The following is a 6,350-nucleotide window of genomic DNA, read 5'->3' on the forward strand; positions in this document are numbered from 1 at the left end:
ACCATAGCTGGGCACCGTTAATCAAATAGTTAACTTCGATAATCGTTAATCCGTTACTTAAGAAGTTAACTTCGTTAATCATTAAAGCGATACATTTCGGTAGATTTAACGGAAGTTAAAGTTAATCGATAATCCGTTAACATGTCATAAAAATAGGACTTCACTGTAGGTATTATGTATTTCTATTTACTAAGTATCCACCAAAAACCATTAAAACCTGTGACACCAATCGGTAAAAAACCGAAATGTAATTACGGTCTCTTCGGGCTTTTACCGCCGTTGGTTGGCCAAAATCCTAGGTTTTACTTTGGATTGGTAATTATTGGGTCATTCATGCGGTCGCGATCGTGGTGCGTCGGTTCTTCAAATTGAGATTTGAGATGACAACTCGATGCTGTGGGCCACGATAACTTGGTAGAGTAATCTAAGGCCCGCGCCGGACTCTAACTCGATGCGTCGGTTGCGCGATGTCTGTCATGCCTGATGATTGCACTCATTCCCAGGTTAGTGATCGATCTAGCACGCCTAATAAGATTCTCGAATAAGTGATCCAAAGTCGCCAATTGGTCTTTAGACTGTTTATAACCGATGGATCTGCTTTTACCGATAAATCCTAGGTTTTGCCGTACTACGGGCTTTTACAGTAGCAGTAAGAACGTGGTTTTCGCGGCGCAGCGAGCCGCTTGGGGTACTGGATTAACGATTAACGGACTCGATGAAATTTAACGGAAGTTAACGAATCCGTTAACATTTTTTAAAGTTAACTTAAAAGTTAATCCGTTAATCGAAATGTTAACTTCGTTAATTAACGATTAACGGATTAACGAGTTAATGCCCAGCTATGATGACAACAGACGATTCGGTATTACAAAAATCTGCGAAATGATTTGTGCCAAAGCATATGCTGCGTAAAGTGTTTCTGCCAAGAACTAATATACGAATCAAATATATGCGTAAAAAGTTTCTGCCAGTTAACCCCAATAATGAGGCCTTAGGCACTGGTCCCATCGCGAGCTAGTAAGCTATGAGCTATCGGCTACAACAACGTACAAGAGATAGGCACTCCCGTGCAAATAAAAGAGACACGGCGATCAGGGTTCGAAAATATCGGATATTTATGATATATATCCATTTTGTATGGAAGGCATAGTATTATTTTGTTGCATTATTTATGAATACAACTTTAGATAAGGAAAATTCTACTAAAAAGCATAACATTTAGTAGAAAAACAGTAACAAACACAAAAAAAACTATATTTTTAACAATGTTACATTTTTTAAAACCATTTTTGTATTGCAATATTTATAAACAAATGATAAATATCGGATATTTATATATCCATTGATATATATCCTCGAACCCTGACGGCGATATTGATAGTTCACCGCTGGGCGAGTAACTATAAACATCGCAGCGTCTCTTTAATTTACACAGGAGTGATTATCTTTTGTTCGTTTTTCTAGCCGATAGCTTCTAGTTTACTAGCTCGCGGTGGGACCAGTGCCATACACTTAGAAATGTGTTGTTATGAGAATTGATAATTTGAACACCGTTTATCTATTTGATCATTATGACTTTGATGCTATTATTGTAACTATTATTTAGCATGTGTACTGTAAATATTATGTTAGTATTTATTATACGCGACTGTAGAGAAATAAAGCAATATTTTTAATACGTGAATGTTTTGTTTAATTCCGTTCACAACTTTATAGAATTTTTTTTTGACATGTATCAATCAATTAAAAAAACATCATAGAGAAATTTAACGTTTAAGTGGTTTAAAATAACCTAACCACAAAATTTAAAAAGAAACCCGGCATAGTGGACCGATTTTCACGAAACATGGCTAAGAACACTCCCGACTAACTGAGCTTTCAAACAAAGAAAAACTAAATCTAAGTCGTTTCATCCGTTCGGGAGTTACAATGCCACAGACAGACACGTCAAACTTCACCCCGCCGTTTTTGTGGTTAATAACACCTGCACATGGGACGCCGTCAAAATAGTTGCCAAATTAGGTTGGTCTTACTCTATAAATAATTTTAAATCTTGATTAGATAACTAAGCCTATTAATATTAAATCGAGATTTGGTACATTAGATGGTATCTGTCATAAGTGTCAAACCTAAGGTACCATAAGTACATTGAAGCTACTTAAGTCCAAAGATTGAAAGTGAATATTGAAATTATTACTAACCAGTTTTTGCCCGTGGCTTCGCTCGCGATAAATTCGAAAATTGGGGAATGCTCCACACACATTTCCACTCCCCATTTTAGGGAAGTAGGGGGTTGGAAAGAGACAAAAAGTAGCCTATGTCAGTCTCCATCCCTTCAACTATCTCCACTTAAAAAATCACGTCGATTCGTCCTTCCGTTTTGGCGTGAAAGACGGAGAAACAAACAGACACAGACACTTTCCCAATTTTCCCATTTATAATGGTGGTATGGATATGTCTTCTGGAAAAAATCTTGATAATATTTTTGCAATACGTAAGTATCAACCTTTGCCTGGCTCTCCTAATCTTCATCAAATGATAAGTTATCATTATCATAAGTGAAAAGACCATAAATATTGGTTGGATTTTCGTTATTGTTCAAATTTATATAAGAGTGTAGCTTGTCGAGCTTCAAGATGTTTATTTACATAGCCGTTATAGTGCTATTATGGTCATTATATTTGTACGGTACGCAAGGGTTCGACTATTGGAGAAAGAAAGGCGTCAAACATGACAAGCCATTACCATTTCTGGGCAACGCAGCTCGGTTGTTCTTTCAAAAACAGAGCATGACCGACTACTACACAGAGTTGTACAGACAAACTTGTCGGCTTCTACTTTGCGAGCTCCAAAGCACTTGTAATCCGAGACCCTGACTTGATAAAGAGTATCTTGATAACGGACTTCAACAAGTTCTATCCGAGAGGGTTGATCGCACACAAAACTGTCAGAGAACCGATGATGAAGAATTTTTTTTCGCTGATGGGGATCTGTGGAAGCTGTTGAGGCAGAGGATGACACCGGCGTTCACGTCGGGCAAGCTGAAGGCGATGTTCCCCCTGATCGTGGAGCGCACGGAGCGGCTGCAGCCCTCCGCCGCCGCCGCGCGGAGCTGGACGTGCGCGACCTCATGGCGCGCTACACCACAGACTTCATCGGCGCCTGCGGCTTCGGCTTAGACACTAACTCCATCACCGACGAATCCTCAACTTTCAGAAACCTAGGCAAGCGAATCTTCACGTTTACAATCAGGGATGGATTCGTCTTCCTTTTGAAGGAAGTGGCTACGGAATGGGCTAAGAATCTCGATTATTTAGCGCCAGAAATTGAGAAGAATACAGTAGCTTTAGTTAAAGGTATTATGGAGCAGAGAAACTACAAGCCTTCAGGGAGAAATGATTTCATAGACTTGCTTCTAGAATTGAAGCAGAAGGGGAAGATTGTGGGAGAGTCTATAGAACAGAGGAACGATGATGGGACGCCGAAGGTGGTGGATTTGGAGCTGGATGACCTGCTGATGGCGGCGCAGGTGTTCGTATTCTTCGCGGCGGGATTCGAGACGTCTTCCTCAGCGACCAGCTTTACTCTGCACCAGCTGGCTCTGCATCCTGAGGAGCAGGCCAAATGCCAGCAGGAGATCGATGAAGTGCTTTCTAGATATGATGGAAAGCTTTGCTACGATGCTGTTAAAGAGATGGAATATTTGCACATGTGTGTTAAGTAAGTATTTCTGTTTTCTACATATTCATGTGCATTATGTGCAACTAACCTAACCACAAATTAAAAATTTGAAAAAACCTCGGACATAAGTACCTAGTGGACCGATTTTCATGAAACATGGCTAAGAACACTCCCGACTATTTCAGCTTTCAACTAAAAAAACCTAAATCTAAATCGGTTCATCCTTTCGGGAGCTAAGATGCCACAGACAGACGCGCACACAGACACACACGTCAAACTTATAACACCCCGTAGTTTTTGCGTCGAGGGTTAAAAACTACGAATAGTTTCATCAAAATCCTGGTTGCCTTTTTCTGACAGCACCTAGTTTTACTTATCATTTTACTTTACAGAGAAGGCATGCGTTTGTTCCCGTCACTGGGCTTTCTGGTAAGAGAGAGCACAGCTACGTACCAATTCCCCGGTACGAATGTCACCATCGAACCTGACGTACACGTCGTTATACCACTGCAAGCCATCCAGACAGACCCACAGTACTTCAAGGACCCCGAGAAGTTTATCCCAGAGAGGTTCGCTCCGCAGAATTTGAGTGAGATTCAGAAGAACACGTATTTACCATTTGGAGAGGGGCCGAGAGCTTGCATTGGTAAGCTTAATATCTCAGTACTTAAATAAATAAAATATTATAGGATATTACACAAATTGAGTGAGTCCCACGGTAAGTAAGCTCAGGAAGGCTATTACTCTTAAAAAATCATAATCTTATGAAATCAGATCGAGTGCACGGATTTCCATACAATTTCGCAACTGTCCATACACAGTCTTATTTTTTAAGATTTTTTTTTTTCAGATTGATCTGACAGATCGCATACAAGTTTTTTTTTAAGATTATGAATTTTAAGACTGTCTGTTGTCGGCCTAAATCGTTTGAAAGGGCTTGATTATAAAACGCTCTTCTTCCACAGGTGAGCGCCTCGGTCTCATGCAGTCCCTGGCGGGCCTCGCGGCCGTCCTCCACAAGTACTCAGTGGCGCCATCTAAGAACACGCGAGTGAAACTGCTCGTGGACCCCGCCGCGCACGTTGTCCAGAGCGTCAAGGGTCAAGGGAGGCATTCCTTTGGCCCTTACTTTGAGGAGCTAATCTACGACAACGAACATTCTACAGTCTGTACTTATATATGTATCTTTAGGTATTTAAATACACTTTTAACAAAAACTACCCCCAAAAGGCACCCTATGCCAGTTGAGGGTAAAAGCGCACATGCGCGTTTTGAAAGCGGAGCGTTACGCCTGACATCCACTAAGGCGGAATCGAGCCGCGACGAATCGAGTTCTCATACATTTGAATGCGAATAATGCGATTCGACGCGTAGCTAGTGGATGCGGTTTCATTAGAAATGCAGAAAGCGAAGTAACTACTCTGCTGCCGATCTACCTCAGACTATCTGCGCCTTAAACACTGATCTGGAGAGAATACTAAACTGGACTAAATGTTACGGTCTCTCGGTAAACCCTACTAAATCCCAGGTAATAGTCATAGGTAGCTCAAAGCTTACTTCCAGGATTGACTTTAATTCTTTACCTGCCATTGTGTTTGATGGCGTACGGATTCCATTCTCTCCAAAGGTTAAAAATCTGGGTATCTTGATGGATCAGAGTCTTTCTTGGACAGCTCAGGTGAGTGAGGTTAGCAGGAAAATGTTCGCTGCGGCCGCATCTCTCCGTAGGCTTCGTAATCTCTTGCCTTACGCAACTAGGATTGCGCTTGCTGAATCTCTCTTATTGCCCATATTAGATTATGCCGACATTTGCTATATTGACCTTACGGAGGATCAACTCAATAAACTTGAGCGTCTGCAGAATCTTTGTATAAGATTAATTTTCGGCTTGCGCAAATATGACCACGTGTCTCACTTCCGTTCTCAGCTCAAATGGCTCCCTATTCGTCGCCGCCGGGACTCTCATATACTCGCCCTTCTTTTTGGCATTCTCTTTAACCCTTCTACTCCGCCTTATCTCAAAGAGCGTTTCAAGTTTCTCTCTTCTATCAGATGTTCTCAAACTCATATTCTTGCTCCCCCACCATCTACTTCTAAATTCTATAGCAACTCTTTTACCTTCCGGGCTGTACGGTTGTGGAATTCCTTACCAGTAGAATTAAGACTAGCAAAATCTCTTCCAATTTTCAAAAATCAGCTTAAATTATACTATCTATCTCTATCTTAAGTTGCCATTTTTATTTATTGTATTTATGTATGTATGTATGTATGTATTATGTGTATGTAAGGTATATTTATTTATGTATTCGGTATATATGTATGTGTGTTTGTGTTGGTATTCTCTATATTTTTTGTTCTTGCACTGCCTGTTAACTTTTGTTTCTGTTCCGTTTTTCCAGCTACCCTAAGGTTGTCTGGAAGAGATCGCTTTTTAGCGATAAGACCGCCTGTTGTTACCTAGTTATACTCTCACTAAACATTCTGTATACTTATAACATGTAAAATGGTGCAATAAAGAATATTTACTTACTTACTTACTACTCTGGCCTTGCCGGGGGCATCGCGCGCTTCAAACTGCGCCACGGAGGCCTGCTGGATGTGTGCGAATTTATCCATGCCTTCCCTCAATTCCCAACCGCATTAGGGTAGTGTTATAAATGTAAACAAAA

At 40.8% G+C, this 6,350-nt stretch overlaps 1 pseudogene; it reads left to right on the forward strand.

Moving 5' to 3' along the window:
- The first annotated feature begins 2,428 nt into the window (after positions 1 to 2,428).
- Positions 2,429 to 5,970, forward strand: LOC125238834 (annotated as a pseudogene).
- The last annotated feature ends 380 nt before the right edge of the window (positions 5,971 to 6,350 follow it).

Source organism: Leguminivora glycinivorella, chromosome 24 (genome assembly GCF_023078275.1).
Source record: "Leguminivora glycinivorella isolate SPB_JAAS2020 chromosome 24, LegGlyc_1.1, whole genome shotgun sequence".
NCBI lineage: Eukaryota > Metazoa > Arthropoda > Insecta > Lepidoptera > Tortricidae > Leguminivora > Leguminivora glycinivorella.